Raw genomic sequence first — 17,846 nt, 5'->3', positions numbered from 1 at the left:
CTACTTGCGTGTGGGGGAATGGCTGCCCCATGCCCCTCGTCCGATCCCCGCACCATGTGCGTGTCCATTAAAGAAACCGGTCCACAGCATGTTGCCAAGTTTGTAGATCACGACTGCAGCGTCCCTTCATTGTCCGATGTTTCTGAGTGTATCTAGGCCCCCGTGGCCTCCGCCTCCCCTCCACCGCTGAAGTTCTCTCGTGCCAGGTCGGCCCGGCCACGTAGTGCAGCGACAGTCTCCCGCGGCTCAAGGTCCTCCAGATTTATCGGGAGAGGCAGACTGGCTGCGACGGGCGCGCCCCGTCCGGCCCGATGCCTCCGCCGGGCGCCAGCCCTCCAGCCACTCCGTGGCCTCCGTCGGCGTGGCAAAGAACCATGTGCGCCCCTCCGCCTCCACCCGCAGCTTTGCCGGGTAAAGCATCGCGTACTTCAGTTCTCGCGCACGCAGTTCCGCTTTGACCGCGAGGAAGTCTCGGCGTTGTCGCGACACGGTCGCGGTGTAATCCGGATAGAGGGTCACCGTGGAGTTGTCAATCCGCAGCGGGGGGGCAGTACGCGCCGCCTGAAGAATAGCGTCTCTATCACGGAAGTTAAAGATGCGGGCCAGGATCGGGCGTGGGGGGGCCCCAGGCCGTGGCCTCCCCCCAGGCACCCGGTGTGCCCTTTCGACCGAGAAAAATGTAGAGAGTCCACGCGGTTGCAGCTGCTCCGTGATCAGCTTTTCCACGAAGAGGTCCAGTGCTGGTCCCCGCTCACTCTCAGGCACCCCCACGATGCGCACGTTGTTCCGTCGTGACCGTCCCTCCTGGTCATCCAGCTTGTCCAGAAGCTGCTTTTGAACCCTTTCCAGTGACTGTATACGTTTTCTGCTATCAGTCGCGTCCTTGGTAAGGGTGGCGGTAGTGGTCTCAACCTCGGACAGTCTATTGCTGATTTTTGCGACGTCGGCCCTCAGCAGCGTTACATCTGTGGATATTGTGCCAATAGAGGTTTGCATTTGAGTCATTGTGGCCATAACATCTGCCAGGGTAATCTCTTTGGCCTTGTCAGGGGGGGGGGGAGGCAGTCCGGTCTTTCTGGTAGGCATATTTGTCAAGCCTGGCCTGCGCTCCACCACGTTGGCCCTTCCCCCCCATGGTGGTCGGCGACAGATGGGCAGCGGGGGCGGGGACCTGCCTCGGAGGTGCAAAAGTATTGCAGCAGGGCACCACAGGGCCACGTGTCTGCCCCGCTCCTGTCCCGGTCTTGCGCCGCCTCCGACCCTTCGCTGGCTCCTTACCAGGGAAGTTGGCGCGTGACTCGCTCCACCCGCGTCTGCAGCGCCAGGCCGTAGGCCCGGCCTACTTCCAGTAATGCACGGCTCTCCTTGACTCCGGGAGTCGCCGGGGCTCTCCCTCTCGGGGGGCTTCGCTTCCGGAGTGTCACCTGCCCCTCGTCGCCATCTATTCCCCGCGCTGCAGACTGCCCCAAGTCCTCAGCGGGTCGTCTCGTAGCGTCTCCTGGCGGGGGGGGGGGGGGGGCCCGGTCCGGCCGCCCACACCGCCGGCTATGGTCCGGCCCTCCGTGAACCGCGGCGGGTCAAGTAACCGCCGCCGACAGGCCCCGTATCCGCAGTGAGGCAGCCGGGCGGGCCAGACGCCGCGCCGCTTCCAGGAATCGCCGGAGTCTCGGGCGTCCAGGGCCCTAGGGCACCCCAAGTCCTTCGCGGTGCCCCTTCACCCAGTGGGCCGCCGTGCAGATTTGGTGCCACGCCAGGCCAGCGTTTCTTGCCGACGGGCTGAGTGCAGTTGATGGTGGGCGGGGGTACCCGGAGGAGATCCGGCCCTCCGTCACCTCTCGATTCCGTCGCGGCGCGCCCCCCGGCCCGGCCGGCCACACTGCTGGCGCGCAGTCCGGTCCTTCGTGTAATGCGGGTCGGGCAATCAACACTCGAGGCCCCGGCGTCTCCGCCGCCGACAGGCCCCGCACACGCAGCGAGGCAGCCGGAAGGGCTTGACTCCGCGCTGCTCGCGCTTTCTTCAGGTGTCGGAGCCCCGGGAGTCCAGGGGGCCAAGTCGTGGTGGTTTTGCCGGTTTACGGCCAGGATGTATGCCGGATAGCTGTGGGATCGGGCGCTGGGCTCCGGAGCCGCACTAGGTTGCGGCCATGTTCTTCGGCTGCTAGCCACGCCCCCCCTTTTCCGTTTTTGAAGGTACTTCCCGTATTAGATTTCTGGGAGTTGTTTATAAATGTCACTGCACCGCGAGGCTTTTATTCCTCTTCTTTAGCGTGCAGCTATAGTTCAACGGTGTTTCCTCGAAAATACGAGTGTCGGGTTCAATGTTGTACAATTCCTTTTATTTTGGTCATAACTTGCAGACACAGGGCAGGACAAAGCACCGCTTTCGAATACGTGAGTATCAATAATAAACAATGCTGAGTTATCATTTGGTGGCTTTTGGAAACGCACTGTTGATTCCCTTGTGTTTGTGCGTGCTCGTGTTTGGGGAGGGGGTGATAACGGTTCTGTTTGCCAGATGTTGACCTGCTTCTACAAATGCGACCACCAACATACCAACGAAACAGAAGGTGTGTACAACTTGAATACATGTAATGCTAAACAAGCCACAGAACTGGGCCTGTTACTCGCGATATACTGTCACATTTCCGGGGTGTCCCTGACCAGTATTTATGAGGTAAATTACATGTCATAATAGCTGCCAGTTGAGGTTATGCACGTGTGTCACAGACCAGAACAGCAATAAATGGCTGCGGTTTGAACGGTTGCTGTTGGCATTTGGCTGCAAACTACATGTCGCAGGTTCGAATCCCGAGAAAGGTCACGCATTTTATCAGTGCAGATAAAATGAGTATCACCAAGCTGGACATCTTTCACCAGGTCCAATAGACTGAAGCGCTAACTGATAGTGCTAGTATGTTAGTGTCCACTGCTACCTCGGGCAGCAGTTCCCAGGAAGGACCTTAGGTGCCAAATTAATTTTCAATACGGTTATCTAGTATTTGTTGATTTTTTTTCTCCTTTCCTCCACTGCATATTACAGGACAGATTTTACAACATAAATATCGCTTCCTTTACTATTTTGGGGAAAGTTGCACTTCCCCCAAATATCCAAGGACTGAACTAGGAATATTGTATTCGTTTTCTCTGCATCGCAGCCACTTTGCTGTACTGACGGCGCTAAGGCTCTGTATTTACATGTCCTCTCCGCTTCCGGGGTGAGACTGGAAAGGACAGAAGCAACCGGGACAACGGCTTCAGGTGGCGAAAGAAAGAGCTGGCATCTGTACGTTGGATTTGCAACTAAGACAGCCAAAGGGGATAACCTGTAATGTTCATAATTCGCATTACACAACAATCTTAATTTGAAAAAACATGCTTTTACACTATTTTATTTAAAGACGCGACGGAAGGTTTTTGTCGCGACGGCCCACTTGGCCATAGCTCAAATAAAATATTTTAAAGTAAAAATAAAGCTAGCTTTGTAGTTAGATGAGCTATCGAACTCTTTAGCATGTTTATTTTTATTAAAAACGTTTGTAGGAAATTGGCGTTCAAGAGTTTGGTCAAACTTCAGCGACTCACACCAGCGTCCTACTTTTGACAATGGGTACTGCAGCGGCGGCTGGCATGCTCGCGGGAGGAGGGGGGGGTCGTGGCTGGGGAATAAAAAAATAAAAATAAAACGTACCTGAGTGCCGGGTACCGTGCCGCCTCCGCTCCTGGCCGGTTACGCTGTAATGGTGCAGCGGCAGCCAGGTCTGCATGTTCCTGCTGCAGAATCGGGAAGCAGGCAGCAGGCAGCTTCCCTCCCCTACCCAAGCCAATCACAACACTGCAATGGCAGCGTTGTGATTGGTTTGGCGCAGCGGAGAGCGCCTCAGCCAGGCCATTTTCTCTATGTAGGCTGCATGCAGCAGCCTACATAGAGAAAAAGGGAGAGTGTGCATAACTGCTTTGTTCGGCCCTGGGGCCGACCAAACAGTACCCACAACAGTGGGTAAGCCACTCTCCCCCCGCCCCCCTGCCCTCGAGCAGGACCGCCCACCCACCAGCCCCCAACCAGGCGCAGTGGGGCGACGCCCCCACACCCCAATGGGGGAGCCGCCACTGTATGGAGTTACTTTTTTAGGTCGAGCCTAGCTCAGCGCGCATGCGCTGCTCTAGGAGAGGGCCTCTTGGAATCACTCCAGAATTTCTGAAAGCTTGTGCATGTTGTTGTCACATTCTATTGGCCTTTGCGTATGGCTTTCAAAAATGAAAGCATGCCATTGGCCAAAGGCGGGTGCATGTCCCACCTTTTCTGAAACAGTTTACTCCCAAGGCATCCACCTTGTGAGCAGCGGCGCGCAATGTGCCATCTGTTGTGGATCATGTTTTTATTTAGTGCGGTCGCTTTCACTTTAATGGCCGTGCTTGCTGCATTTGTCACCCGCTACTTATCTGTATAGCCTGTCTTTCTGTGTGTCTGCCAGCGGCATGAAAACATGTCGCACTGCATATGCTGATAGTGATTTTATTGTATGTACTTTTGAACGGGTCGTCATGTATACCCTTATTCGTGTTGGCTTGTTTCTTATTCCCTCCCGCGCCCTCACCACTGCCCTGCCTCCACCGCGTTCTTCCCACGTGTCTCCCACCCTTCTAGCCTAGTGCTTTGCTCTGCCCCGGGACAGCATGGCATATGCCCCTGGAGCCTGTGGTGCTGCAGCCTGAGAGTAGGGATACCGGAGGCTGCCGGAAGACACAAACCCTGTTCCGGTACCCGAGCCCCCCAAGGACTTAGTCGTCTGGTCCCTCTTCAACGCCATCTTTATCAACTGCTTCTGCTGTTTGGGCTCCATGGCCCTCGTCTTCTCGATCAAGGTAAAAGCATTAAATGGCCCCTCCGAACCAAATACAACCGCAGCACATCCCTGAGTACATATAAAGTTACTTGTAGAGTCCAGGTCAACTGGAGCACCACAATTGATTGAACAACAACTGATCTGGGTGTTTGTGATAGTTGAGTTGCAAGCACCTCGGGTTTGTTGACAGATTGGCTGTGGGGTGTGCTGCAAAGGTCAGTGGTGTGTACTCGTGGTACCCACGCCATGATATGCTCACTCCCAGGGGGTCGTGCGGTTGCCTTCTAGATGGAACGTGTTTTACTCGTTGCAAAGTCGCGCTGTAAAACTCCTCGGTGGAAATACTGGCAGCGACCGACAGAAGACATATTTTGTTTGTGACAAAGCAGGGTAGCACCCACAGCTGGGTGGCGTTCTTGTGTGTACTCTTTGTATTTTACCACCTGCATGTCCGCTTACAGGGTGCTCACTTGTGAAGTTGTGGAATGTGTGTGCGCTCATTGCACAGACATGTAGCCCCAGTACTGCTGCACAAATGTTTGCAGTGCACCCTGCCATAGTTTGGGGGACGGGTGGAGCAGCAACACAGGTGTGTTTCACTCACTATCGCAATACCGTGCTTCCTGTCCTAGTTCAGGGGATGGGTGGAGCAGCAACACAGGTGTGTTTCACTCATTATTACACTGCAGGTGCTCACACTATTGCAATCATTGTGTTCTCGGTGCTACAATTGTAACACATGCATTAGTACATTCGTGGTGCATGTTAGAATAATGATGGTATAGCTTACGAGCCAAATTCACAAATTATCACAGCTCTAGTCAGTGGTGGAAGCGGGAGAGATCTGAGGGGCACACTTTAGGAAAACAGTCCCCCTGCTTTTTGTCAAAAGTCAACCGTTTCGGACTATTCATTTCTACAGCTGAAGTGCTTCGACTGAAGTATAAGGCAGGGTGTGTCTTATGCTGCGAAACCAAGGGAGGGGCAGACAACTAAAGTAGCCTTCTTGCCTGGGTATTGCTGACTGAAAAAAATGTAAATGTGCACAACTGGTCAATCTGCATATGTGGAATTGATGGAATAACTTGAAGCTGCCTGGTGACACACATGTATTCTTTTTGAGAGGTATTGTAAGGGACCTAGCTACCTGCTAAGCTGTGATATGTGCTTTTAAAAGAGGGTTAAATAAATAAACCACTGCACTACATACAGCCTGCAAAATACCTATATTGTGGAAGCATTTTTGTAATTGTAATTTTTATCTTAAACATATTTGGACATTTTGTACCTATACTGTGTGTAATACAAATGTAAAATAATCGTCTACATGTTTACAGTGCTTTCTGTCACAGACTGGGGCCTTGTAGCACTAAATATACACAAGTCACTATTCTCCACTGCACCAACCGAGATTTGGTGCGGTGCCTTAACTAATAGAGGTTTCATAACGTACAAATAGTGCATTTCCCACTGATTCACTATGAATTTTCATTTAAGCTGTGTGTTATTTGATATGTAGTTACTGGAAAGTGAAAGACACAGATGGGTGGAGGGAAGTTAGGCTGTATGTATTGCTGTATTATAGTCTAAATGCTTATCCGCTTCAGTGCCCATGACGAGATGGTCTCGTCATGGAGCGCGGTTGCGCTGTGCCCATGACGAGACTATTTCGTCATGAACCCCGCCCGCTAATGCAACGGCCGGCACAGGGCGGGGAAAGGGCGTGGCACTGAATGGGTTAAAAGGTCCCAAAGGCGAGATCTATTGCTATGCCAATGCTTGGTTTACTTTAATGCTTGTACACCTTGGAAAAATGTAGGTAACAGTGGGCAAGCAGACTCAATATTGCATTTGAGTAGAAGGCCCATCAGAAAAACTGGATTGTCCTCCTAGAATTATTTTAGAATTTTTATTCAGGGCCTTTACAAACGTTTGCTGCCTAACTAATAAGTAAGAATCTTTGTGTATTACACACATTAAATCATCTTGGAGGTTTTGCTTTTCGGCAGTCTTTGTAGATTTCAGATGTTCCTTTTAAGTAAATACACAAAATGGTACCAGTTCCTATGGTGGGCAGTCCCAAAGTGGTGAACTGCTGAGGGGTTGGGAAAATAATGGTGATTGTGAAGGTTCGCGGTGATGTCTAACGTGTAGGCCAGATACTCCTGGGTGGATTTCCAAGTGCCCTCACACACCCTTGCGGGTGCAAAGCATCATCATCGGGCGTTGCTCCTCGTGGGGGTGGCGCTGCTCCACCCAGGAGTATCTGGCCTACACGTTAGACATCACCGCGAACCTTCACAATCACCATTATTTTCCCAACCCCTCAGCAGTTCACCACTTTGGGACTGCCCACCATAGGAACTGGTACCATTTTGTGTATTTAGCTAACTTAGGAGCGCTGGTACAGGACCTCCTTCTTAACTCCTGCTCCTGGTCCCCCCCCTCTCAGTGTGTTTACGTTCCTTTTAAGTAACCTTCGAAGAAACCTAGAAAGGTTATTGAAAATTGAAATCTGGAAAACAAATAGTGTAGAACAATTCTAACATGGATGGCAGATTTAACTTGAACGTTAAGGTTTATTCTTATGTGGCCAATTATTGTATTTTTATTCTATTTGCCTATAGGGTCATGTTTCCTGGGTCTCTGTGAAAATGGTAAAAATACTTGATTGTGGACTGTAATCCTCCCATTTGTTAATTTACACGTCATTTACACTATCTTTTACAGAATGAGTGTGGAACTAAAGATGTTCTCACTAGTGTGGAGAGAAAACTAAAACGACAACATGAACGACGGCACTTCTTTGGCAGGAAACAGAGTGAAGAGGATGCTTGCGCCCAAAAAAATGAAATTAAATCAGTCAAAAGATTTGAACATGAGCAGACAGGATACTCCTTGGGAACAGCTCTATGAGGTGCCAATGCTCAGCGAATCACGGTCCAGTTCAGGGGAATTGTCATGTTCAGATGGTGAAGATTCTGATGACGAGGATGCTGTTTGTCCTGCTCCAGACTGCCAGCAGCCTGAAGGAGAAGAGGTCAGTGACGCATAGAGTCAAGTTGTTTTCTGCCTCTCAGGCTTGAACAGTCAGGAGAACATTATTGTGCTGGCAAATAGGGAATGGACACATTTGTATTATGTTAAAGCACATTGATGGTGATAAACCTAGGTAATAAATTTTATCTTCTAAAGCTAGACCAGTGGATTCACACGCCAGATATTCGTTCAACTCCTCTAGTTTTGTATTTGTGCCAGTTTTCAATTTACGATGGGTAGAATTCGAAAAGGGCTTTTATTTTAAAATGCTTAAAATCTGTGTGAAGTAATATAGGGGAATTGTTAAAACATAAGGTTCTCATCATGTGCATAGTCATTCGTGTAAATAAAATAGTCTGAGGTATCTTCTGCACCATTGATAAACAAAATAAATGTTATCATATTAACTTCTAAAGACAAGACCCATCATAAACCATGTGTTTTTAGATATTATGTAGTTATTCATTATTGAATCTTTCATGATTCATATGCGTGAATCATCCCCGTAATTGAGGTTAGACCCCACGGCAATTAAACAAGAAGTGCAAAGAAAGCATAGTTAAAACAAGTGACATGGTAACCAATTCACATTGTTTTAATAAGGACCACACTTAAGCAAATCAGGAAGCAGCTTCTGAAGCGCTTGCCCTCAAGGGCAACCGTACCTCAGATTTCTTACTTCATGTCCTGTGAAAGGGAGTCTCCCTGAGCTCTGCTCAGTTCTTCACTATTCCAGGTGATATCTTTCAACTTTTGACCTCAAACTGAATTTTATCTTGGATGCTTATTTCTGATAAGAAAACAAATTGTCCGAGATCTAAGAAAGGCCTTTTTAGCCCATTGTAGGAGAGTAGGGTCTGCTATCCTATGGTCACCCCAAATTTTTGCTTTTTGCTTCACTGGTTTTTGACATATTGAGGCTGTGGGCCTGCTAATCAGGCCCCCAGCCTGCTGTTCTCTCTACTAAATTGACACTATGCACTCTAGGTGCATAACCAATTGGAACTAGATCACCCTGTGAGCCCCCTGTACCAGTGTACACTAGGTACCCAGGGCATTGGTGTATCTAAGGCCTACCAGGGGCTGAAGCATGTATTATGCCACCCCTGGCCTGGCCTAACAAATTTGACACAACTGGCTGATCACTCAGCTGGGGTAAGTTGGTGTAACCACCTCTTACTTAGGTGTAGTATACCTATACCTAACCTTAAATGGGACACCTGGTAACCTATAAGTCACTCCTATGGAAGGCCTTGACAATCCTGAAGGCAGAATGCTTGGTTCCATGTGAGATGGTGCTCTGGCATGAGCTGAGCCTGTCTGCAGTGGTCGGAACAACTTCCTTCTACTGTTTCCAGATATCGTCATACCATATACTCTTAAGTGCATTATGAACCTCGCGGTTAAATGCTATCTTTGGTTTGGCTTTATCAAAACATGTCGAGTAAGGTGTCATACGAATTGGAATACTAACCCCTCGCCAATTCTGGCGACGGGGTTAGCATTCCACCCTTCTAGAGGGACACGACATGTACAGTACCTGAAACCCGGGTAAAATCAGACATAGCCTCAGCTCCACAAAATGGATGCTGCCACCACAGACATAAGTCTGCCCTCCTGCTGCTGGGAGTCCTTCCAGCTTGGGAGACGTGGACAAAGGGTTTCCTGCCAGGGGAGGTGCGAGCACCACCCCAGACAGGATTTTGTGTATTGGTCAGGTAGGGCTTGAAAGGAATCAGACATGCCTGAGGCTCACAAGGAGCCTCGGTGCATATGCCAGTTCAAACCGGTCCTGGGGCACACCAGCCCCGGACCTGGGGCGAGCTGGACAAAGGATTGGGGGTGTAACCACCTCCCTTCCTGGTTCCACCCTTAGGGAGGGACCTAGCAGGTAGTCCGGCCCCTAGAATCCGCTTAAAGGTAGGAGCTGTGTCCTAAGACTTCAGACATCCTGGAATCAACTTAAATACAAGAAGAAGACGGGAACTTCGACTCTCTGCTGCACAGAGGACAGAAGGAAATCTCCCCTATGGTCAGGGAGTGACCATCTTGCTAACGCAAGCACCAACCAGCAACTCGACGTCTGCTTTGCCGCCGCCTCCTTCCGGAGCCCGAGCCCAGAGCCCAACAAGACCTGGACCTCCAGACCTCTCACAGCCCGATCCACAGTCCCTGAAAGGAAGGAACCCGTGGAGGCACCGAGACACGTGGAGCCAGCCATCTTGGAAGACCGATGACAAGCTGCAAGCGCGACAACCGAGGCTCCCTCCAAGTTGTGCTTTGGGTCCTGAGAAGCCCAACCACTGAGCAGCATCTGCACTAAAGGTGAGCCCTCCAGCATCTCCACGATCTGCGTGGGGCCCCTCTGCATTTTGCCTCTCAACGCGCCTGCCTGGTCTCTGGCCCGTTGGCTAGTGCCCATTTTGGCGACCTAAATTGAAATCTACGACGCTGGTCTGGTTGCTCCAGACTGGCCCCAGCTGCTCTCCAAAGGAGCAGCCCCTCAGACCTTGCTGGTCAGAACAATCAGCTTTCCTCTCTTTTCCACGACTCCTGCCTTTGCCAAGGCTTGTTTGCTTCTTTCGAGTCGCCGACACTGCCGACAGTGAGAGCCTGTGTGGGACAGCTCGTGAACCGACTCCTGGATGTCGTCGACCTTCAGGGACCACGTGGCTGCGGAGACAAGCTACCCCTCATCACCTGTTTGCACCCGACATCGCCTGGTACCTACCTGGTGCCACGCCGGTCACTGGCTAGTGACTGTGAACACTGTCCCCTCTGCTTTCAGGTCTTCTACAACTCCGATCCACCCTTGGATCCAACGCAGCTCTTCTGGACCGACCGCCTGCAGCATCTTTGTCATCAGGCTCCATTGAATCGATAGAAGAAACCCGACGCACTTCGAGACCTATGCACCCGCTTCCTGTGGGTGAGGTAACGCTGGCACTCTGGTGCCCAAGTGTAGAGAAACATCTCTAGTGTCTGTGTTTTGAATCTTAAGTTCGTAGTCCATCCAGAAGACCCTTTCTGCAGTAACTTTTAAACTTTTACGCACCCATTGAAACCCTATGGGAGCCCGCGTGTAACTTTCCTCACTGCACACGCGACCCGTGGACCTCCTGGTCACTAACTGAAGTTAGCTCCTTGTAGGCCCAGCAATTCTAGAGGCCCTGGCCTTTTCCCTTTCCTGTTCGTGGTACTTATACCACTATTTTAGTATATGGTTTGAGTGGCCACCAGGGCCCATCCATATAAAGTGCAACTTCTGTATATTATAACACTGTCTTGTTCAACGATTTGTGCTCCTGTGCTCATAAAGAGTCGAGGGGATACTTTGAGTAATAAATACATATATATTTTGAATATATATCTGTGTGGTGTCCTTTCATTGGTATAAAAGGGGGTTACATGTGGTAAAACAGCTTGCTTAACACGCTTTAAGGAGTTTAGCCTCAAAGACTGCTTAGCCTACGCTACCACTAGGGCAGCTAGTCCGAAAAGGTTGACTTACAACCACACCATAAGGGTTGCTTGGCATGGTACAAGGTGGTCACTTTAACTAGTGAACATCATATACCAGGCCAACTTCCCACATTGGTGAGCAGCGGTTGGATTTGAGCTTGCTGTGTTTTACCATTGTAATCTCTTTGTTACCAATTGAAAGATCACATAGGTACCTGTAGGTACATATAAAACAAGATTAGATATACTTAAGTTCTACTGAACTTAGTTGTTGTAGAGCAAAGGGAGTAGCACACCCTGACTACAACTACTAGATAGGTTTAGTAGGTAAACCCAAGTTTAGGTAGTTGCAACACACCCACCCACACTTAAGAGCAATGGCTGGGGCAGAGGGGTCCAATGTACCCATCTCTGTCGAGAGTGACCCCCAGAGGGCACCAACCATCTTTGCTACCCTAAATCAAAATGAGCTCAGGCAGTTGGCAAATATCAGGGGCCTTAAACAGCCCAGGAACCCTACCTCTGCTGAACTCAGGGAGCTCTTACAAGCTGATGAGGATCAGAGAGCTCTCAACAAAGCCTCCCAGTTAGGCCCCTTAGGAACTGGAACAGGAGGCCCCCCTTCTGAAGATGCTACTGAGGTACCCCTTTCCAAAAGTCACCCCTTAGATGAGAATCATACTACAGAGGATGAAAGTGATAAGGGTACTGATACAGATGGTAGTGGGGATGAAGGGAGAACTAGCCCAGTGCCAAGTGTTATACGTGGCCCAGCTAACTTAAGGCTACTTGGGACTGACAATGGGGTCACCCCATTGGATCTCCCTAGTGGACTTAACCAGGGGCTTAGGAGGAGGAGGAATCACTCAGGTGACTCTGATAATAATAATAATAATAATCTTTATTCGGTTTTTGACATTATAAAACCATAAAAGATATCATGACAAACAAGTGTTCGCAATAAAATTTGTTAAGAAAAATATGTTTGGAAAAACAGTTAAAAAAAGAACTTGTAAAAAGTTAGATAAAAAATGATTTCACTATTTTACAAGTTTTTTCTGTGCCTCATAATACACTTTAAAAAATTCAATACATGATACACTGTACATTCAGAGTCCAAAGTTTGAAGAGCCAGCATAGCAGGACGACATTGTCTATAGCCCCATTTCTTTAATAAAGGAAATAACCAAATTTTTCGATGGGAATGAAAAAATTTGCAAAACAGTAGTGTATGCAGATTAGACTGTTGTGAAAGATCGTCACATGGACATGGTTCCATCTGGGTTTTCCAGTTGTTTTTCTCCGGGAATGTAACTAGTCTGAAAAAAAGATTCATTCTGAACCTTGTTAGGAGCATCTTTTCATAAGTTGTAAGCTCCATGGTCAAATATAGCTGGATCTTCAGAGACTGCTGTGTCATTATTGCATGAGTGGCTGATTTTTTCGCAATCACTGTTGTCAGTCTAAGGGATTCCAGGTGACTCAAAGCAGCTAGTTTCAATTCCCTTTTGGATATTTCCTTCACTTTTTCCGGCATTTGATAGTATTTTTCTAGGCCCAAATCGCAGAAAAAGTCTCTTACGTAGGAGAGCCAGGCTATTTTGTGAGCATGGTCCAGATCCATAGTGTCGCGTAAGATGGTTTTAGTCAGACTATTTTTTTCTGATACCCATACTCGCCTCCAGAGCAAAATAGGTTGGATTTTTATTAAGTCTTCGATATATGGGATTCCAAGTTCTATGTGTGAGGCATAGATGGAAGTGCCTCTTGGAGTTGATAAAAGGAACCTCATGAAGATGTTCTCCTCTTTTTGGACGGGGCCGGTGGGTACATGTCCCCAGAGCCCTGCGCCATATAGAGCAGTGGCTTGACATTTTGCAACATAGATCTGTAACAATTCTACCGATGGTCTTTTGCCCAGTTTGTTGGAGAATTTGATCAATGCCATAATTGCTCGTTTAAAAAGATGTCTCCTGGCCTCAACTGCCGCTTTCCAATTCAGGGCGTCGTCGATCATAATGCCTAGGTAAGGGTACTGTGAGGTCTTATCGATTCTTTGTTCCTTTAAGAAGATGGGCTTTGTTGTTTTTCTTGACCCGCCAACTACCATAACAAAAGTTTTTTTAACATTTATATGGAGGTCCAGGGCACCCATGAAGTCTGCATATTTTGATAGAGATTTCTGCAGTTCAATGGGGGTACGTGCTAGGATAACTGCATCGTCCGCGTAGAGCAGAGCGGGGATCGGGCGACCTTTTGCTCTTGGAAGGTCTCTCCCTCCTCTCAGCATAGATTTTTCTAGGCCGTTGGTGTACAGAGAGAAGAGGAAGGGGGCAAGAACGCAGCCTTGTCTCACACCCCGCTCTACCCTAAAGGGCGATGTCAGTTCTCCTTGTGTCCCATACCTCACTCTCGCCGTGGCTTCACTGTATAGCTCTCTCAGAAAGTCCAAAAGCGGGGGATCTACCCCCATTTCTCTCAACAGTGACCAGAGCCTTGCATGCGAGACGCAGTCGAATGCGGAGGACAGGTCCACATAAACCATATAGATGGAACCAGGTTTTGCATGGGTATATTTTGAAATTAACAGGCTCAGATTTAGGGCTTGTTCGACGGTTCCAAAGCCCTCCCTGAACCCGAACTGTAAGTCTGATAGAATGTTTTTGTCTTCTACCCATTGCTGTAGCTTTTCGAGAAGGACTCTGCCAACCAGTTTGCCCACAGAGTCAAGGAGCGAAATTGGTCTGTAACACTTAGGGTCTTGTCGGTCCCCCTTCTTAAAGATTGGGACCATGATAGAGGATGACCATGACTCTAACAGCCCAAGTTTCATTGTTGCAAGGCAAACTCTGGTGAGAATTGGTACCCAGAGATCTGGAAGATGTTTAAATAGATCTACTGGGACCCCATCAGGACCTGGAGCTTTCCCACTCTTACTTAATGATAGGGCCGTATCAATGTCCTGGAGCTCTACCTCCATTAAGATTGGATATACAACTGGGTTGATAATGGAATGGTGTTCTTTGCTCGTAGATGTCAGTTTGAAGATTTTTGAAAAATGATTTACCCACACATCCTCTTCAATGGCCACATCTATTTTTGGGCCATTGTTTTCCATTAACAGAGGGGATTTGACTATTTTCCAGAATGCCTGGCTGTTTTTCTGGAATGCACTTTTGTGCAAAGCCTTCCACAAAGATTGTTTCAATTCTTTTTTTCTGATTTTTCTGGCGATGTTATACTCCCGTCGAAGAGATTGGATATTAGTAATATCTCTGAGTGGATTTCCGAGAGCTTTTTTCAGCTTGATATGTGCCTTGGTACAATCTTGGTTGAACCAGCCTGTAGAGCTTATGGTGTTTCGTTTAGGTGTTTTGGTTAGTAGCTTTCTCACTTGCTCTATTATTATCTTGTAGTTTTCGATGATTTCATGCATCCCTGCATGTGGATCGAGGCAGATCAAGATGTTGTTGTAAGTGGATTCTACTAACTGTTTTGTAATGGTATTGGGGTCCAGTTTTTCCCATTTTATGGTAAATCCGTTTTTTTTCCCCAATTCAATCCTGTTCTGTGTTAAGGATTTTGCTATATTTGCCATATGTGTTCTTAGGTGGTTTGTTTGAAAATTTATTTTCAAAGCGGAATGATCGCTCAAGGTGTTTTCCAGGATTTTAAAGTTGTTAATTTGTTCTTTGAGGCATTCAGTTGCTATTATGTAGTCAACGGTGGTGTTGTAGCCCCTTCCTCTGTAGGTAGGTTCCATTTTGTTGTTTGATTGATGCATGGGATTTATAATTTGCAAATCCAGTTCGGAAAATAATTTATTCATGGCTGATCCCACGCTTGAGTGAATAAAGTGGGGTAAAGGGTTCTCGAATTCATCCACTATTCCACAAATATCGTTTTTGGTGCAGGGATGTAGGTTAAAATCACCACCCCAAATTATGTTAGCATATTCATTGATTTGGTTGGGATGCCTATGTTCATTTATTTTTCCTTGTATTTGGGAAAGAACAATCAAAAAGTTGTCATCCGTTAGATTATTGTAGATGTTAATTAGTATTACGGAGAGCTTTTTCCCTATTTTGAGCGTAAGGAGCTGAAAGTTTGAAAGAAGGTCTATCTTGGAAATCTTCAGATCAGGGATTGTGTTTGCTAGATAAATGGCCAATCCCCCTTTAGGTCTACCTGAAGTACTAGGGAGGGCAGGCGATGTAAATGTTTTGTATCCCTCGAAATGTATAGATGTAGTTGACCAGGTTTCTTGTAAGCAGATGATTTGTGTCTCCTTCAAAAAAACTGCTGCAGAGCCGTCCTCTATTTTGTTTCGGAGACCCGCCACATTCCAAAAGATCACAGAAAGCTGTGAAGAGGTGCAATCTGGAATGATAGCTTCTGTTTGTGCAGCCGCTATAATAGGGATAGATGGTGCCGGGGTTATTTGTGAGAACTCCGAGGAATTAGTCGTTAGTCAATCGACCATTTCCAGACCGCTGAAGCGATTCATGGTCGGAATGCCTAACCAGTTTTGCCCCTTGATGGTATCTCTGTAGTTAAGTCCATGTAATTGGTGGGGCGGTCTCTCCCACTGCTCCCAATTTCTGGGTCTATTTTGTGGACCCATAGTCTGCCATGGGGCTTCTCTTTGCTGGAGATTCTGATTTACAGGCCACCAGGAGTTGAGAGGGTCACAATGTCGTAGCGGTAGATTTGGACCGATGAACTCTAATTCCCAGGGCTGTGGAATGGGTTTCCGCCAGATATTATCGGTGTCGTGTAAGATGTTATTGTTACTAGGTCTTTTTGGGTAAAAGTAAGACAACGATCTTATAGTGATCACCCCTGTGGTGTTACTATGTTCCCAGGAGCAGATGTACTCAGCTATTGTGGGGTCCTCAAATGTAATTACGACACAGTCTCCCCGAATAGTTTTTTTTCTGTGGCCCACCCACGAGGTCCTAGTGACTGAAACTATTCTTGCTTTCCAAGGTGGGGGAACCGGACGATTTGTATTCAACCAATACTGGACCTTGTTTTTCAATGACCAGTTTGGTTCGGACCCCTCACCTGTAATCTCCGGGACCCCTGTCATGACTACCACATATGGACACGCCTCAGGTGGCATGTTTAGGTTGGGTCTTTGTTCAGTGGTCCCTTTCAGGGGTCCTTTGATTTTTAATGGCTGCGTATTTGTTGTAGCTAGATTTTTGGGGGCAGATATACTAATGCTTGGCGTTTTTGGCGATGACAAAACCTGGGGATTATTTTGTGTGGGAATATTCAAGGGTTTGGGAATTGGGTTTTGTGGATTACGGTTGTTTGGTACTATTGGGGGTATTAGTGAAGGTTGTTTTTTGGGGTGTGGAAGGGATAGAGTTGCAGGTTGATTAAGTGTCGGAGGAGCAGTCGTGGGATTTAAAGCTGGTTTTGGAAGGGCTTGAGAGGATATAGATTTGATAGAGCCAAAGATCTTTATTAATTGACTCTCGATGTTGGTCAGTCTGCTTTCTAATGGACGAATATAGGAATTTAAGAGGGAAGCTATTTCTTTAGTTAGTTTCGATAAGTCTCTTTCTTTGCCTTGATGAGGTGGGGTTAGGGAATCTGGCGTAGTAATATCTTGGAGGGCATGTGGAGGCTGGTGAATTTCTATCACGTTTTTAATTAAGGAGACAGAATCATGGGGCAATTCGAGAGAATCTGTATCTCCGACCAAAGTTGGATGATCGGTTGGCTTGGTTTTTTCAGTTTGGTTTAAGTTTTTCCTAACGGTTCTTTTCTTTATAGCCCCCTCCCTCCTCCCTCTCTTTTGCCTTACTTCTTCGGGGGTTGGATCGAGAAAAATGTTTGGGGTTTTTTCTAGATCACTTTCTGCAAGGGATATACTGAGTTGAGAAGCTGATAGGTCTACAGTGTTAGGGAGGCTAGGTCTGTTTGCAGCTGTATCCCTTTGCGATATCCGAGGCTGTATTACCGGAGATCTCACATTTGCCAATAGACCCATTGAGGATCGGCGCGCCATTGCAAGTTCTGTTGAGACCCTCCCCTCAATTAAACTTAAACTTTGGTCTATGAATGTATTGGCTTTTGCGAGAAAGTCATCCATTGGGCCTAGCAATTTCTCTCCTATACCGTTTTTTTTTGATTTTTTATGCTTGCTGGATCTCGTATTCATTTTTGCCGGGATAGGAACAAGGGGTGTTTTCTGAGACAGCTATAGAATTAGCAGAAGGAAGACACGGAAGTAATAAGTACCTGCAGTGTGATGCTCTCGATAACAAGGATTTGGAGGATGGGCCGGGCCGGGCTCTCACGTTCTCGAACGGCCTCAAACGGCCCGCTCTTTGCCCGATCTTCGCCCCGGGCTGCGTCCCGCGCGCGTCCCGCGTTACGCGGTCCGGAGCGCGCTCTTTGAAGGATGGTAAATTGTGGGGGCGTGGCGGTGTGAGGGGGCGCGGCTCACGCGGGAAGAGGACCAGCTGGAGCAGTTGGATGCTGGTC

General features: G+C 48.0%; 1 pseudogene across 1 annotated transcript in view; it reads left to right on the top strand.

The window, feature by feature from the left end:
• LOC146866943 (lysine-specific demethylase 5B-like) overlaps positions 1-17,846 on the top strand; it is a 429,067-nt pseudogene that overhangs the window by 363,808 nt on the left and 47,413 nt on the right. Inside the window, exon 11 of the transcript XR_014966723.1 lies at positions 7,575-7,884. The product of XR_014966723.1 is annotated as a lysine-specific demethylase 5B-like (transcript). The remainder of the gene's footprint in view (positions 1-7,574; positions 7,885-17,846) is intronic.

The sequence above is a fragment of the Triturus cristatus genome, chromosome 1_2, assembly GCF_964204655.1.
Source record: "Triturus cristatus chromosome 1_2, aTriCri1.1, whole genome shotgun sequence".
Classification (NCBI taxonomy): domain Eukaryota; kingdom Metazoa; phylum Chordata; class Amphibia; order Caudata; family Salamandridae; genus Triturus; species Triturus cristatus.
The sequence above is the reverse complement of the archived record's forward strand: the minus strand, read 5'-3'. Positions and strand labels throughout refer to the sequence as shown.